General features: G+C 35.7%; 1 protein-coding gene and 1 long non-coding RNA gene across 9 annotated transcripts in view; both read left to right on the top strand.

Annotated features, from left to right (window-relative positions):
* The window catches only part of LRMDA (leucine rich melanocyte differentiation associated), a 703,906-nt gene that overhangs the window by 37,540 nt on the left and 647,909 nt on the right, over positions 1 to 18,457 (top strand). The gene's annotated exons all lie outside the window — the stretch shown is intronic.
* Positions 57 to 8,315, top strand: LOC137859123 (uncharacterized). Its single transcript, XR_011098169.1, has 2 exons — positions 57 to 918; positions 1,618 to 8,315. It is a non-coding gene; the product is annotated as an uncharacterized lncRNA (long non-coding RNA).

Genomic DNA, 18,457 nt, shown 5'->3' with positions numbered 1-18,457 from the left:
CTCTCATGCAGTAGCCGTGCCTGTGTTCTGTTACTTTGTCAGCTTTAAATGTAAGTATGGAACATTTGCCGTTTCAGAATATTTTCTGTGTATGTTTTTGTGGCTCGTGTATTTTCCTGCTGTCTTTTTTGTTGTCCTTGTTTTTTTGTTGATATGAGGGGGATGAGTGAATGAACCAATTTTAAAAATATCAAGTTCGTTGCTTATGGTATGCATTTAAATACCTGAGTTTGATTTTTGTACACTGTGCATAGGATGTAAGGGGTTTTGTTTTGATGGATAAGTTAGTTTTCCAGACTTGCTGATATGTAGAGGCAAAACTTACATTATAAATTGTTTTATTTCAATTTTGTACTGGTGGTTTTTATCTTCTGTAGTCCCAACAGCCTCTCTTTCTGTCCATTGATCCTTGCTTGACTTTTTATGGCCACATAGTCACTAACAGACTGTGAAAACACTGTAGTATATATACCTCTGACCCCCAGTGCTGGCCATTATCCATTGATTTACTATATCTGACAGATCAGAACATAAGATTGTATTCTGTTCTGCTTTTCTCAAGAAGGCTTAACATTGTGGAAAGAGTTGTCCTGAGAATATATCACATGGCAGAATTGGGCAAAAGATTGTTACTTGAACCTTTGGGGGGTGTCAGTGTGTGTTCATATTGTGTAGTAGAGAATTATTGGGAGGGATTACTGGAGCGTTTAAATCTGGTAAAAATGTTAAACATACTGCAGAATTTGATGTTAAGTAAAATAAAGTTGTGAGCTTGAACTGTTAGATCTTTAAATGTAGCTAGTGAATACTAATGTGGTGGGTGTTGAAATTTGTTTTCTTGGTGACATCCATCTCCATGGGGCTGTTGCAATCATGAGAAAAGATGAAATCTGATATATCTGAATCTACTTGATAAAGGTGAGTAATGAAGTCCTTGTACCTGAACTAAGATGGGGTGTCATAGTAGGTATCCATTGACTGTTGTTCATAAAGCTTTTTGACTGTAATACATCATTCCTGGTGAACTGATGTTGATATTATATAACTTCCTTTGAATGAGTGGGGAGTGAACTGCTTTCTCTTGGTCATGAAATTGAAGTGGGTTTTTGGAATGACGTTGGAGGCTAAATCCGTGTGTTTCGTGCTTACTGTTTGGAAACCTGGAGGGCTTAATTCACTGGAACAGTCATTTTGTCTCCTGTTGTGAGAACTGTAACCAATCTTAAAGAAAAAAGTTTTTTTTTTTTTTTTTTTTTTTTTTTTTTTTAAGTTTCTCTCTGAATGGCAGGAATCTGGTATTGGACTGAGAAAATCAGTTAATTAGTCAATGGAAAACTACTGTAATATATGGAAAAATATTGGCGTTTGGAGGAAAAATAACTTGATGAACTTGTTTTAGTTTTCAAATAATGTTTGTTGGAAGAGTGCAAGTAATGGTTTGGTGACTTCCCCCTGCATAATTTCTGGTTATGTGGATTTTGAGACTGGGAACTACTCTTTTTTTACACAGTATTGGGAGTTAAAGAAAAGGGCATATAAAGAGCATGTTATAGGTGAAATAATCAGGTGGAGCATTCTTATTTTCTGACTTTCCTAATCTCTCTTACTCTAAAACAGTATTTCCTCATGACTGCTGTTGTGAAACAAGAGCCAAGGACTGCAGAAATAACTTATCTGAGGACAAGGAGCTTGACTGAAAGGAAGAACCTGCATTAACTCTGAAGCTACTGTCTCTGTCTCTTCCTCTCTGTTTTGTTGAAAGGTATCTTCTGTTGTCTTTGATGCAATACATGAGATTCCCAGTGTCTAACTGCAGATACGAAGAACTTAATTGGTTTTGCTAACCATTACTTAGTTAGAAAGGCCTCTGTCCCCCAGTATTCAAGAAACCTGCTGAGTGATAATGTTACAAGTAGTTGGTTGGCATTTGGCACAAAAAATCTGTCTGATGTTTCTGTTTATGTATTGCTTGTTTGCTGTATGTTGTCTTGTGTGGTTTGTGCCATTTTTGAGGTCTTTAATTTTACATGAATCATCTTTACATAAGTTATCTTGGAGTTGATTTTTCAGTTTAAAAAGACAACCGCAAACCCTTAGCTGGTGGAAGTGTGAAGAATGAGTATCATAGAAGTGCAAAAGGGCCATGCATTTTACTCAGGGTAAGGAGCAAGCATGTCAAACTAGACATGTTAAACAATAATTATACTGTCTTTAAGGTCATAGTTAATGCAGTGTTAGAGCTCAGTTCCAGGCTTTTACTATGAACTGAAGCTGGCAGTCATGTGAAGTTTTGTGATTTTTATTATTTTATTTGTTGTTTTTTATTGCCTTCTTTCTCCTTGATCATGCTTACTTCATGATCAGTGAGTTGCTTACTGGAGAGCTGGAAGATGTGTTGACTGTCATTTTCTTTCTTTACAATTTGTTCTCCATTTTTATCTTAATTTGTCCATTGAGTCCATAAATGGAAGCCGTGAATATGCTTCATAATATGGTCATGAGCTTGTTCCTTTTTAAACAACTCATTGCTCATGTTTGCTTTGTTGAAAGAATATAGAGATCACATTTAAAAGAACATAAATCAGAAATACAAAATATCTAATGTTGGATAATAATTTATAACCTATCCAAAACTCAGGGGAGTTGATAATGCCTTGATCATTGGACTGTACTGTGGAATAGGTTCTCTTCAAGTGCTGAAGTCTCCAGTGTTTTCTCTTATGCAGCTGGTATATAAGCTGTACTGGTAGGTGTGCACACCTCCATTTTTTTTCCATTGAAAGCATAGCGTGTGGGGGATGCTGTCATCAGAAGTAGTTTACTGGCATTATATACACATAAGCACACATGCAAAACAGTGTCTTCTATATAACATCTTTACAATGCCTTTGTATATAATGCATGTATATTATGTTTTATCTTTAATACATAAAAAATGGGGGGTGATATTTAGTATTTGATCTACTTAGATTTAGTGCTTGAAATAAGGCTTTGTCAGCGATAACATTTTTATACTTAACATAGAAAAAATGTATTTAAGTTTGCTAACAGAAAAACATGCGAAACATCAAAAGTGGGTGATGGGAGAGAGAACTGACTGGAGAGAATTAGAATAAAATGGAAGCAATCTCAGTGAAAAGTACTTAAGTGACTCAAGAAATTACAAATATCTATTTCCCCTGTGATTTCTTTATCCAAAACTGCCTATGTTCTTGTGGTGTTATTTTTAAACTCCCTCCTCCTTTTTCCTCTCCCTTCTCCATAAACTTTCAGAAGTATTTAATATTGGTCTTGGCATCAGCTCTTACTGAGGCTGATAGGAGGAAAGCTACATCAGCATGGTGTTTCTACTCCATGAGATGCATATCTCATAGGATGTACTGTTTGGCATAGGTGCAAACTCACAGTATTTGGACTTAGTAAGAGTCAGGCTCTTGGTCTGTCAATATTGTTATACTGAAGACTAGAATGAGAATATTTGTCTTATTACTAGTCAACTCCAAACTATTTTTTTTTTTTTGGGGGGGGGAGGGAGGTAAAACTAATAAAGGGATTATAAAAGGGTGGCTTTTTATCAATATGAAGTTTATGTGCTCAGTTCTGTCAGGTTGTTCATTTTTATATAATGTAGTTATTGGACTGATGCAACAATTTGGAGTGTGAATGCTCAGTCCTTAATTTCTGAACTTGCATTAAGCACTAGTTTTTAATGCTTGCTTTGCTGAATGTTAAAAGATGTGGATTATGTTTAGTTAAAATGTACTTAATGATATTAAAAATAAGGTTCATATTTTATAAGCCAACTCTGCTTTTGCCATTTGGCTGTTGGGCTAATGGGTACTGTTAGTTCGTTGTGAATACATCCTATGAAAAGGCTTCAGTGCTTAGTGTTTTTAAATTACTTTCAGAAATGTGAGGTGCCTTTCCCTTAGAATATTAATCTGTGATCAGACGTGCCAACAAGGAACTCATTTTATGAATTTTACAGAAAAGCTATGTTACCTACATTTAATAATTTCTTCAAGCAAATTTTCTAACCATTGATTTGAAGATCAAAGTAGGCATGTGTATTCTTTGTAAGGGGAGCACGTACTTGTGGTCACTTAAACTACTTCTTTAGTTAGTAGTTTAGATATTTACTCATCGTTAGTATTTTTTCCTTTTTGCAAGATTTCAAGACTAAGTACATTTTTAGTTGTTTGGAAGCATCCAGTTACCTACTTAGAGTAACAGAGCAGATTTTTATGACCAAGATATGGCTAGAGGGGTGAAATTTTATTTTGGCGACAGTGTTTTGAAGTTTTTGTTCGTTTATTTTTGGTCATATGCTAAATGCTAGGTATTTTATACTAATCAGAAATGCATCTCTTCAAGCACATGGCGATCATATATAAAAGTTGTCCTCAAACCATTTACATGTAAAGGATCCAAGACCTGCTGCGGTATCATGACATTGCAAGGCCATGTGGCTGCATCAGCACTGGATGAAGATGCTGTGCTTTAGGCCCCTAGGACTTTCAAGACCTTTTTGCTAGAGAGAAAGGATGAAAACTTGACCTAGTTACAGAAGTGATAAAATGTACTGATTATTTTAAAGCACTTAAAGGATGAGGGGAGAGTTATTCTGGAAGTGCCAGGGATTAACAGTATAATGAATATTCAGAAAACTCTGGTTCCAATACAGTTACGTTAAGATAATTTGACAGTCCAGTGTCTGGATGGTAAAATTACAGCTGCTCAAGGATCTGAACGCTTTCTTTTTCTACCTATTAACTTGCATTTAATACACTCTCTATCTTGTACAGCGAAGTACTATGGAATAGCACAGAAACAGTCATGTGTGAAGGTGATTAAGTTGGAATGGCTTTAGGAAAAAACATGTTCAAATAGTATGTTTTCTAAGAAATGGGAACTACCCAACTGAGAGACTGTGTCTCCGTCCAGTTTACTTCTTTTCCTCCATCTTTTCCTTTGTTTCTCCCTCTCTTCTTCAGCTTCTTTTATCAGGAGAAGGCTGCTGAAGGTGCCGTAGACTTGCTGTATTTTATTGCCGTCTGGGAGATTTGGGTGCAGTACGACAAGATGATATTGCTTCCCCTGAAATACTCTATTTTGTTCATGATTTTGCTCGTAATTGTGATTAAGCATTAACAAGCTGAGCTGTTCCTTTGTAGCATTAGTTGCAGTTCTACCAGGTGCACAAACTCTGGTCACTGGAACCACAGGTATTTTGAAACAAGAGCTTCACCTGCACTTAAATGACTGACCAAAAGAAAAGAAGTTTCAGAAGTTAAACTGGGGACTAATGCATTACTCTGGATTCTTTTTGGCCATCATACGTCGCACTTTCTACTAATCAGTAAATGAAAGCAGAGCAGATATGTGCCTGTATTGAACTAAATGTAACGGGCAAGTATTTATTTGTGTGTTATAGTACAGCAGACAATGATCTTGGTTAGTCTACCCCTAGTGTTTAAAGCCAAAGTAAAAGGGTGAAGTCAGCTTTAAGGTACCATTCTGCACTTTATTTTCATTGTGCCTTTTCTGTGTAGACAGGCGTGCAATGGAAGCAATTAAAACTGTGGGAGGAAAGAGTAGAACTACAAACCCTTCGGGATAGCTGGTAGTGATCAAGTTGGTACTTGTATTTACAGCATAGCTTATTATTCTTTAACTTGGAACGAATAAATAATTCCTATGTTGTACTAGATGCATGTTACTAGTGGCCAGAGTAGTGTCAGAACTGGTCAGTAGGCTTTGCTGTATACACAGAAGCATCGAGAGTCCTGGGTTCTATATCTCTTGTTTACTGTACTATGAAGTCATAATTTAAATCAGAATTCCCAAATGATTTCTTGACTGCAGATTTCCACACAAGACTCATTCTTGAATGAAAATTCTTATAATCTATTCCCAGCCTTTTTTTTTTTTTTTTAAACTAGTAAAAACACACAAGATAGTCTGCAACAAAAAAGATATGTAGGTATGGACTTGCGGTAAGGGTTCATCTGTAAGTTCCTAAAACCAAACAATACCTGAACTTACTCTGTTCAGACATTTCCTTTCCCTAGTGGTTGTTTGCTGAACATAAGTGGGATCCTTGAAGTTTGGTTATATTCAGTTGAATGGAACTAACTTAATTCATGTTGTGAATTCACATTGCTGTGTGTATGTAGAAAGCTAGGTGTTCCTCATTTCTATCCTGTGCAGGTATATTTTTCTGCGACGTTTTTAAATCTGCTTTGTGCTACAGTGTCTTTTATTTATATTAAGGCCTTCATGTCTCATTAAGTGGTCATTGAACAGAAGCAGTGATTTGATGTTAAAATCTTCTCACTGATGATTTCAGCTAAACCAATCACTAGTCTATTAAAAATAAACAACAAAAAAAAAAGCTTTTTACTCACTGTCTAGCTAACAGAATGCATAAGAGTAGAGAGCTTTGACCCCAGAAGGCTTTGAGTGATAGACTCTTTTCAGATTCTTGTGTAAATCATACTAAGGCCCAATGTGTAAATTTGACAGTAGTTCTCTGCATTTGACATTGTAACTTAAAGCTTTTATGTTATTTAAATATACTAAAATGCACCCTGAATGAAACTGCAGGTGCTGCTACACTTCTATTAGAGAACAGTAATACTTGCCTTAGAAAAACTCTGAGGCAGGTGAAAGAGTTAAGCAAAGCAGCCAGAAACCATTTTCAGCTTTTACTTTGCAGATACAACCTTTTAAGCATACCTACATTTACCTGCAATGGCAATCGTTTTGCATTTTAATGACAAATCAAGTACGCTAACTTGCATTTGAAACGAAAGTGCCTTAAATGTCTCTGGCTGTCAGAATGAGATGTTAGGAGCTTGATGAAAAGAGAACAAAGAAGACAAAGTATGAAGCCTAGATACAGTGCAAAATGAAATAAAACCTTGTATGGCCTGTCAGGGGTGTCAGTTGATATTCCTATCTAAAGCACATTATAGTATTACTTTGCAGCTCATAGCTTACTCATCTGTCTTTTTTAATTCATCACATTCTAGCCCACATCTTTTAAGTCCCATGTGTCAACAATGGAAGAAATCTGTTAATTGACAAATGAGTGTCACAAATGTGAATTGGTGCCTTTACATCAGAGGCAGGTAGTCTCTGTTGTTTTTTGTCGGCTCTATTATTGGCATAAGCCAGTGTAAGACATCTGTCTTTGCCAGAATGAGAGATGACAGCCAAAGAAGGGCTGTCATTGTTTTAGTGCATGTTCATTCTGCTGAGATACTGTATAAAGATAAAATGTCAGTTAAAAGAATATGAAAAACTATCGGGAGGAAGTCCTTAAATTACTTGGGAAGGGGATCCGGGAATTGGTGCCAGAATTGAAATCCGAACATTCCAGTTTGCATCTATCACATCAATTTAAAAATAATACTTTCTGAGTAACTGGGTCAGTTTATAAGGCATTTAGGAAAACGTTAGGCTGTGTTGGCATAATTAGCTCGTAAGATGGAAGGAAAAAACATACCTCCACAGGATATGAGTTTATTTATTACAAGTTCATTTTTCAGACATGTATAGAATTGTCTCAATAAAAATATGCTGTGTAGCATCTCTGGCGTTGATTTGCATCTGTTTTGAAACATTGAAATTGCTCCTTTCCAATTTCTTTTTCTGTTATATTTCTATTTTAGATTGATGAATAACATAATGAAATAAAAAGCATAGCCAGCTGTGAGTTGATGAGACAATTAATAGGAGGAAAATTATTAACAGAGTTCTGGGGTGTCTAGAGGGTGTAAACTATACCAAAGTTACTCCCAAATCACTGAATCCCTTTATTGTAGTAAATGACTTTTTAATATTGGATAGTGAAAAAGAGGAAAATGCTTTAATGGAGGAGGTGGAAAGGGGAATAGAATAAAAATGTCATAAAAGGCCACCATTGTCCTTTTTATTTTGGGTCAAAAGTCATAAGAAGGATAGATGAATGTTAATCTCTGTTAACTTTAATAACAATACACTATATGTGCTATGAGATGCTCCACTCCTTCCAAAATGACCTGCAGTTTGGGGTTCTGAGTGACCTTATGACCTTGGGTTTTTGAGGACTGTAACAGAACCCAGCACAGGGCTAAATCTTGAACTGTGATGAGATTGGATGTGTTCAAGTTTCAGGATGTTTCTAAACAATAATTTGTTACAAGTCCTAATTTTAGATTTGTTTTTACATTTTAGAGCCATTGATCTGGTAGATTGTAGAAGTTCCCAATTTTCATACCTATGCGATATAGGATAACTTTGTAGGATTTGTCTTTTTTTTTTTTTTTTTTTTTTTAAAGAACTTGCTTCCAGCAAATATTTGAGCAGTAGAAAAAAAGTCCAATTGATGTTTTTCCCTCCCCACCATCAAATGTGGAACTCTCTAATTTTGTTTGTCTTTGGTAACTGTGTTTATCTCCAAGGAGCCTCCAAGCTGTTTTACTGGAGTCTGTGGTTAATGTTGATTGCAGTTTTTGTTGCTGGTCTCAAGAATTGAAATAAAATTAAATAGTTCTAATGGGTGCTAGTAATTTTATGGGTCTTTGGTGTCTAAAGCCAAGAATGACTAGCATAAAGCTTCCTTTCATTTTAACACATTGGATAGAAATATTGTGGCTTTGTAAGGAGATCCCTTTCAAAAAATTAAGAGGGAAGGTGGTTTGTGTCTTTAAAAACCTATTTTAAAAAGAAGTTTATTTCAAGTCCTTTAGAATTTATGTTGCTAGAGGTCATTTTAAAGGACTACAACTGATGAAACTTAAGGAGCATTTGTTGTTTGTATACAAAGGCTTACATGCCTTAATTGAACAACAACTTTTTATTAGTGAAAGCCTTGTTTTTCCATTTCCAGCCTTAGCTGGTTCTAACTAAATGCTTAAATTTCCAGTCAAAAGCCATGCAGTTGGTGGTATGTGAAATGCCAGGCATGTCTTCTCAGTCATGGTTTTTAGCAATGTTTTTTCATTTTCCTTTGAGAATTGGAAAGGTAACACCTGCCATTTTACAGAGGGCACAACTGAGACGTGAGGAAGCCTTGTTGGTTAACTGTAGAAGGCAAGTGTCATTTTCAGCCCTTCATACCAACTTGCATAAACCACTCCCACGTGTCATCAGGAGGGGTGGGTGACACCTGTCCACACACTGTTTCTGTAGTGCTCCTGGAAGTAGTTTATTTTCATGTGCTACATAGCTACACTTGATATTACCTGATAGCAGGTATATCAACAAGGTTGATGATCCATCTGAGACTGAAGAGAAGGTTAGGATTTAAAGTCATTGTAGACATGGAGGTATGTTTTTTCCTTCAGGCAGATTGTTTTTTTACTCATATTTGTTCCCTCCTAACTGAATGTTACATAATTATAAAAACCAAAAACACAAAGGCACAGTAACAAAAACAATGTAGACTGAGACCGTTGATGGATTTTCTTTTTTAGTTAGGAAAGAAATATATTTTCAGTGAAGATAACTAGGAAGAACAGATGTCATTTCTGTAAAATAAGTGAATGAACTTCATTGTGAAAATTGATGTGTGGGAAATACAATGGTAGAGTGATAGGATACTATCCTGTCCTATACCTTGTGCTTTCTGCAAAATGCCAGGTAAAGCCTACAGAAAAAAATCAGCTTTTAGAATTCGATTATGGAAGTATGTGCTTGTATGACAGTATTGTCACTGCTACATTAACTCTAGAAAGGGAGGATACTAGAATTTAAATATAAAAATGTGATACATGTGTGTGTGCATACCCTCTTGGCGATTTCCCCCTCCCAACTGCCAGCTGTCATACAGAATCTGAAACAGACAAAAATTTATTGGGTAGTATTTAGAAACATGTCAGTGGTAACGACTAGATCTCTGATTTCAATTATCACCTACTAAATTTAGGCTAATGTAATGCATTTGTAGACCTGTTGAATGCACTTGACATCATGTTTAAAATATTTGAAACTGCACCGTTTTTTAATATCATATGTTGACCACTTTTTTTCCTACACACATCTGGTGCGTGGCAGCAGGCATCCCATGCGACCAATAAAAACTTCAGTTATACTGGTTTGAGTGTTTCTTTTTTTCTTCAGATAATATTTCACCTAAGGACAAAAAAAAGTCTGAGGTTACAATACAAAAATTTGCTTGATGAAATACAATACTGCTCTAATATCTGTAATTCACATTTTTTTTTTCACCCTTTGCAATCAGTGTGTGAACAGTGTTTTAATTTTTGCTTCTGTTGTTTAGCATTACCTTTTTTCTTGAAAGTCCTTAAGTCCTTGGGATTTAGGCATCTATGTCAGTTGGATACTCTTAAAACTATTTCAATAGCAAATTACCTATAGCTATTATTATTCTGTAGAATGATTGGGTCATTCTTAAGGTGGAAGCCATGATTTTGCACTGTGTCTTGTTAAATTAGTGAGGACTAAATTCTGGACTCAAATTCTTCTGAGTTCTGCTTTGCTTGCTCTGTGAATGTTTTTTTTTTTTTCTATTATTTTAGGTTTTTGAGGGGGGACCTTTTAATTCTTTTTATTTATTTTTTTCCAAGTATTGGGATACTTTGTTGTAGTGCTCCAAAATAGTTTTGTGTCTTCCAATCTCTTACTCTTTTACTCCTTCCCTACGCAACATTCTCATACATACTCATTAAATCTGTCTGCTGATGTTTGCAACTCTGAGCTTACCTTCTAACTGTTGGGATAATAATCTTTGAAGGCATTTGTTTGGTAGTACAGAAGTGTTTGAATGCTCACTGTTTTTGTGAAAACATTACAAGCTTCTAATGTTACATTTGCATGTGTGTGCAAGCAATGTAAGAAACAAAATAGTCTTCAAATATGCTTAGAATACTTTAAATAAGATCATTGTCCACATCTTGATAGCTGCCTAGACAAGGGAATTTTGGAGGAATAAATATCCTTGTTTAAAGCAAGTCCCCAGATTGCTTATACTAATTTTGCTTTGTTTTAGTTTCTCAGCTTGGAATCTGTTTTTCCTTCTGTGATTTAGCTTTTTTTTTTTTTCTTCCTGCATAATACTCCCAGACATCCTTTAACTGTTTTATCCTTATGGATCTCAAAAATGTTTTAAACTGAAATTATCAAAAAAATCTGAGCATGTTACGTATTTCTGAAATATAGGGCAGAATAACAGGAACATTTGAAAAGGGTATTGGAAGTGTGCCTTCTGGAAGAGAAAACTAATCTTGAAGATGAAATTTCAATAAAGTTGAGTATAGCTCTTCTGGAGAAATGGGTAAGGACATTCTACCGACTGTCACTTTCAGAATTGTTAAAATTGTCTTGAATGGCAAATTTCAGGAAAAATTTCCCGTGACCCTTTTTTTCAGGGATTTTATTTATTTTTGGTGTGGAAAGTGTCTTATGATTCCTTAGGAATCCTCCAAACCAAGCATGGATGTACATGATATTTAATAATTGCAAAAGATGTAAATAACAGCTTCATGGTATGAGCAGCAATGTTTCTTACTCTGATTTAATCTTGTCTAGTACAAGTCTAAAACTCATCATTGATCACGAGTCACAGAATATTTCTACATAACTTTATTTTACAAAGCTTATATTAGGCTGTATTTATTGTTCTTTTTCTCAATGGAAGATCCCTTTCAGATTAACCCTGTGTGTTTTTTATCTTTCTTTGGATGTTTGACCAATGAGATCTAAGGCCTGAGAAGCCTTCAAAATCAAAACTGTAGGCATAAAAAAAGAACAAACTGAAGTTTAAATAGTTTGCAGAACTTGCTTTACTCTGTTACGTATATTTTTCTAGTAGCTTGGGACTTGCAGATAAATGGTTCTGTTCTAACCATCAGTTCTATCAGGCTTTGTCCCTACCAGAATGCTGAGATTTTGGAAGAGTGCAGGGTGGGTATTTCATTTGTCTCTTTTGATATGTTGTAATGATTGTATGTTGGCTTGTAAATATAGGGAACTCTGCTGCTGCTCTGTTTTGCTAACCTTTCTGATTGCTCTGTTTTCAGTCATTCTCAAATCACTCCTGTGCTGCCTGACTGCCACTTTGCATGACCCAGTTTGGGACAGTTTTGCTGGCTTCCTCTTTATTCCCGCAAATTGTTCTAATCTTTGTGACTGCAGAAATGTTTCCTCTGTTTCCAGGTGTCTTCTCTCACTTGATATCATGGTACCTGCCAACTGTCTGTTTCTACAGCACCTAAATGTACCTTTGGCTTCTCTTTAAATAAATAGGACACTTAACTGCTTTCAATACATAATTGTGGGACTTCTTCTCAAATATGCAAGCTTATTGCAAATCCTTTGTATGTGGTACATCTGCTATCCACTTGATATGTCAGAAGAGTTCATGTTGAGGAAAAGTATATGCATACGTGAAGAGTGGAGAGGGATGAAAATTAGTATGTTGCTGTTCTCTCCTTGTTACAGCTGATAGGTCTAATACAAAAAAAGAAGTGCATGCTACAGTCATGAACTCTAAAATAACAAGGCTCGGGAGTTTTTATGTTGCATCAGCAGACAAGTGAAATGTATTTTATGTTCCTGTGGAGCAGAAAAGTAAATACTGTGATATTTATTATATCTTCTCTATTGATAAGCCCTATCAGTAATAAAAGTCTCAAAGTTAATTAAACTTAAGCTTTATGTTAAAGGCACTGTCTTGTTTTCTTGTTACTTCTCAAAAATGCTTCATCAACCATCATAGTCTGTAAAGTGTCTTCCATGCATTAATCAAAGAGACTGCTGTAGGAAACTTTAATCAGAATAAATACCAGTTTATACTTTGTAAACAAATAATTAGTTGGCTAAGAAGAAACAAAAAACATTTCATCCTTCCATTTAATGAAAGCCAAAAAGGGACAAAAACAGAGAAGGGGGAATGCTCATCTGTGTTATTAATATATGGCTTACTTACAATTCATGACTTCTGTCACACAGTGCCATCCTTCTAATCAATGGTCTGAATGTCTTTCTGGAATAGATTGGATTAATCTTTGTTTTAAATGCAAACAAATGTATTTACTCCAGCAGAGATGAAATAAAAAGACAGCTAAAGAAATTAATGTTTGGAAATAGTAGAGGAGTTTTATATTGTCATTTGCTTTGCTTTTTTTAAATGCTTCGTGAGGCTTTGTCATTGCATGACTCCTACAGGAGGGTGGTGGTGCATTATGTGAAGACAAATGTCTTGGGAACAAAAGGGCCCTTTTCTGCCAAAGCTGGAAGATGGTTCTGGCTCTTCATTTTTTTTTCCACCTTCAAAGAAGTCCAAGAAAACTGCTGACACTTACAGAAGAGGAAAATATGATTTATGATGACATCATGTATTACCCAAGCAAATCTGTTTCGAGGAAGATTGTTTTTTTTTCTGGTGTGTTGTAATAAAGAAACAGTGAATCATTCTTGAAGGAGTATTGGTTCAGATTCTTCTCCCTCTATTGCTTCCACCCCACCCCCACTTTTCCCAGTTTTATGATTCTTTAGGGGTCTTAATATTGATGTTAGCTACAGAAGAAGGTTCTAAAATTATCTTCAGTTCTTAAACATAGCTGCTTCATGTGGGTTTTTGTTATGCAACAGTAATCTCTGCCATGTGGCTGGAGGCCATACCCAGCTGCTACTGAATAGCATTGGTTCTGATTTACTGGCTCCAACAATATTTCATTGCAAACTTTATTTGGAGGCAGTAAGTTTCATTTGCAGAAGAACCATAGCATCCTCATCTGCAACGGAAGTTGGTTGTTCCATAACTGACTTTAATTAGTTAAACTGGCCTTTAGATGACTTTCTCTATCAAATGCGGTGAATAAGACTGGTCACAATATTTGGTTGGATGATGGCATCAGCAACAGGTAGTAAAGCAGATGAATAAAAACAGAGATTATATTCCAACCCCCAGTGGGCTAAAAAGGAAGCTGACTGGTAAAGCTTAGAAGATGACTAGTTTTTTAGATAGTGCCAGGCAATAAAACTGAGTCAGGGTTAGTTAAGGAAGTGGCAGGAAAGAGGTAACGAGTCAGTGTAAGTCTTAGACTGACACAAGCAAAAATTCTCTGGTTGAGTATCTGGGCTGTGATACTGGGGAAGAAGGGAAGCCCGGGGTCTATTGACTGCTTGAGTATGAGTGTTTCTAGACAGGGAAACGTTGCAAGCCTTGTGAAAGTCTTTTATAGTCGGGTCAGAAATGGACATCAACATTTAATTTATGAAGTTCTTTTAGTTTTGAGCTTTTTAACTCCAGTGAAATACAAAATATACAGAAACAATTTTGGAGGTGTCCAAAAATGGGGCTTAATAAATGTCACTTGATCTTTCCTTAGTGATTTTTAGTTATCTGGTTATGCTCTGTGTTACATCTCTGGGAAGCCTATTCATCCCTTTTATGAAAAGAGCAGAAGCACAGATTACAGTAGTTGCTTATGTATCAACCTGTGTCTTGTGTTTAAATAAATAAATGAATCCCCTGTGGCACAGACAAATTCAAGACAGTTCTGATGCCTGTATTCATACCAAGCAATACCCTGTTCTGTGATTTTATTGTTTACTTCTGTCCTGTAGATTGGGACTTCAGTACAAAGTACATACCTAAACTCTGTTTCCTGTTATGGACTGTTCTTCATGGGCCATACATGCTTCTTTTTTTTTTTTTTTTTCCTAATGGATGCTGCTTTGAGAGGAAGGCAGGTATACAGTGGGATACAGAAAATGTGTCTAAACTTCGGAGTTCTCTTTTGCATCAGAAGATGCTTCTGATCAGTCTGTCAGAAGTGTTTTGCCACTGCAGAAGTGCAGAAGAGGAAGGTGCAGCTGTCTCCACAAAGGCAAAAGCCGGAGCCTCGCACAGGTAGGTTGAAGTGTTGCCTCTGAGCAAGGCAAGGGTTTCAGGCTACTCAATTCCCAGCTTGTTTAAGCAAAGCATTAGTGACTTTGCCAGAAATCAGTGCTTTGCAGAGAGCTAAGAGTTAATGTACAGTGCTTCGTTTCTGTACAAAGTAAGTGCTGCTGTGCGGTTGGAAGTCCTGTCCCTCATTTCCCCTCACTTTGAGCAGTGGTATGATGTATCTTATTCTGCAATTCTTGAGAAGTCAACTTGATTGATTTTTATGTAATGTGTGTTAGGCCTAAACCTTTCCCCAGTCTCCTTTTAACCTTGTCAGACTTTTGTCTGGTGTTCTTCCTCCTGTTTTGAAACAATTAAATTCTTGTAATTCAGATGGATTTACACCTCAGCTGTGGTAAGTATTTTTGAGAAAACTGATGCTTGTCAAAAACCTCACGTTTTTCTTGGAGCCCTATGTGTTGTGGACAGAGCTGTGAAAACTGAGTTGTCATAAATGTTCGGTTATCCTGTAACTTGCTTGACAGAACAAGGAGTAAGTACAGCAAGGTTGGTAAGAATCCTTTCACCGTTCATAGAAAATACTTACCAGCATAGCAGTAGTGTAGAGTCTGTAATATAAAGTATATGTATACACTTCTTTGCATCTGAAAAGATGACTGCTTTATCCTCTGATTAAATGATAGAGACATAGCGTGTACTTAACCACATTCATAATTGTTTTGTTGTACAAGAATGGAATTAACAACCTTATGTCCTTTGCTGAGTCAAGATCTTTGTGAATTCCTGTACTCATGTTTCATGGTGTTAACTCTCTACCAATGTTCATTCTTTCTGTTAATAGTGATAAAGTCACAAAGCAATTATACTCCCACGAGCTGTCCTTTAATAACCTTTGTCATTTGTCAGAGTGCATTAGGCCCTTGCAAATTTTTACAGACAAGCTAGTGGTCTTCATGAACTAATAAAGTGCTCTGATGTGCCAGCTCATCTGACTTGCCAAATTGCTGGTGGTTCAAAGGGGAACTTGCTTCAGTTTAAAGAAAGATTTTACCGTTCTGTTGGAGCAAAGGATTTTCAAACAGAATTACAATCAACAAATAATGCCCATTTGAACTGTCTCTGCCTTCCAGTTCTGCACAGACTTGCATTTTAAGCATTTCAATTGACTTTGGATACAAATATAACTTATGTTAAACTAGGAAATACATAATGATGTTCATATATTAAATTGTGATGGTCTTACTACAACCATGTATTTATTATGAGTGTTATCATTTATATTACATTTTAATAGTTATTCTTATATTTTTAAATTATATTTTTATATTATTTTATAAAGATATGTTTTTATTTTTTGTCATTTTATTTTATATTTTATATATTATTTATATTTTTTAATATCATTATTTTGTATTATTACATTATATTTATGTGAGTATTTGGGATTTGAAACTCTGCTGGTTATATAACAAAGATAGAACCCAGTGTGATTGTTTTCTCCAATTATTTTGTTTCTTTAATTAGTGTTTTAGCTCCAAGCAGCCAAAACACATTCCTCCTAGCAATTTACCAGCATGAAATGGATGTTTGGGGTTGGCATGTTCTTAAGTTACCTGCTATAAAGGAAAAGTATAGGAAAGTGAAAGTGTGAAGAGAGGGTACTTTTAGAATCATTTAGTATTTTATGAACTGTGTAGTGTTATGGACGTTTTTCAGGCAACACGTAATATAACATTAAAAAGAAGTGACAATTCAGTTGCAGTTGTGCTCTTAAGTAGATGTATTTCCCTTCACTCCTGACACTTTGAGCAGATAGACAGTTCCGATGCTTCAGGTGCATATTGCATTCGTACTTCAGGGATTGCCTTCTCCTTGGTTAGGTTATGTTGAAGCCTGATAGACCACTTTTACTTTGTAGTTGTGTACACTCCAATATTCAGTTCTTGGTTTCACAAGGAGACAACTGAAGTATATAGAAGCCAGTCAGATAAACATGCTTTTCTGACCTCTAACTAGAGCTGGGATATTTGAAAACAAAAATTTTATAATAAAAGTAACCTGTGTTTTTTTTCCAAATATTCAAATTTATTTTTAGTATTATTATTGCTTGGAAAGTAAAGCTTTAATGTAGTCTGCATCCTGTACTTCTAACTGGTCTAACAGAGTTAGACTAGAGACTATGTACATCATTAATGAATGATGTAGTTCAAAAGGAATATGTTTAAATTGGCAGGTGAGCAGCTTTTGCAATAAGTTATTGACTTTGACATAAAACTTTTATTTTGTAGTCTCTGATATCTTCTTTAAATTCTTTGAAGTAATCGTTACTGTTATTTTATAATCAATTATAGCAGTTGATTGTTGTAAGAAACTAGGCAAACTGTCCAATAGAGAGATTCAGTTGTTAGGTTGATGATGTTTCTGTTGAACCTCGTTTTTCTCTTTCCTTTGTATGAGCGTGCACATAGATGTATTCTGCTGGAATTCTTCCTCTCCTCTGAGCTGTTAGTCTCAATATAGCGTGTGGCTTTTATTTTTATTTTACAAATATCCAACTGGCAACTGAATAGAAGTATTTTCTTGATGGATTAGAAAGGTTCAAGGTTCTTGAAGTTTGCACGTCCTGTGAAAAAGACAGGTCAATTTTTTCACTCTGGGCATCTGTCTCTCATAAGCTCATAAATTGCTCTTGAAGCTAGATAGAAAAAATACTGAAGGCAACATCATATTTAAGAGTTTAAATGTGCTGATTGGAGTGTCTGAGAGTCTAACCTCAGGCAAAAGGTCTCCAGTTCAGTCTTTTTGACTGATGTGGAGTGGTCCACTGTTAATAATTTAGTTTCAAGACCTACTAAATGAAAAATAGGAGACTCATAGCATCAGTATCATTGTCTATCTTCCCTAGAAAATATAAACTGATTGTATTTTGATGTATGTTTCTACTCTTTCTACACTTAACTGTTCCCTATTGCAGCCACTGCATCTGAATTTTTTTTAATGAGCAGTGATTTTTTTATCTACAGAACACATAGCTTGCCCTGCAGGATCTTATGTTCATATTTAGTGTGCTTTATTTGTGTTTTAAATCAAAAGTCTGACACTGGCCCCTCTATATGCATCACTCCTGACCATGCTTGTGAGTAGTCTGCTAAAAGTGTGTGTATTTCTTCAGTTCTTAGTGAAACAGAGCCAGGAATATTTTCCTGTTTTCAGCTGACCAAAAACATGTTACTGTCTTGTTTAAGCTTCAGGTCAACTCTTTATGAGTCAAAGGAAATGTGGCATTGCTTTGGCAGAACCAGCACAACAGTCCCCTTTGTCTGACAAAGTATTGCCAAAAGTGGCTTGTACTAACTATGGTGGTGGAAGAAATCGTTAAGGGGACAGTGGAGAGGGAGTTTATTAACAGCAAACTTCCCCTTTCTTCAGAAATATTTTAGATATTTCTGAACCTTCGTTTAAACAAGTTTTTTTGATGATTGTATGGAATTGACATATCACAGGTTTAGGCCCGATCCTTGTCAGCTGTTGAGTGTATAGTATTTCAGCCTCCCATTTTATTGGGTCAAAGAGGCAATGTACAGTTTTGATCATCTC

This window comes from Anas acuta, chromosome 7 (genome assembly GCF_963932015.1).
Source record: "Anas acuta chromosome 7, bAnaAcu1.1, whole genome shotgun sequence".
Lineage (NCBI taxonomy): Eukaryota > Metazoa > Chordata > Aves > Anseriformes > Anatidae > Anas > Anas acuta.
This window is presented reverse-complemented; position numbering and strand designations above follow the sequence as displayed.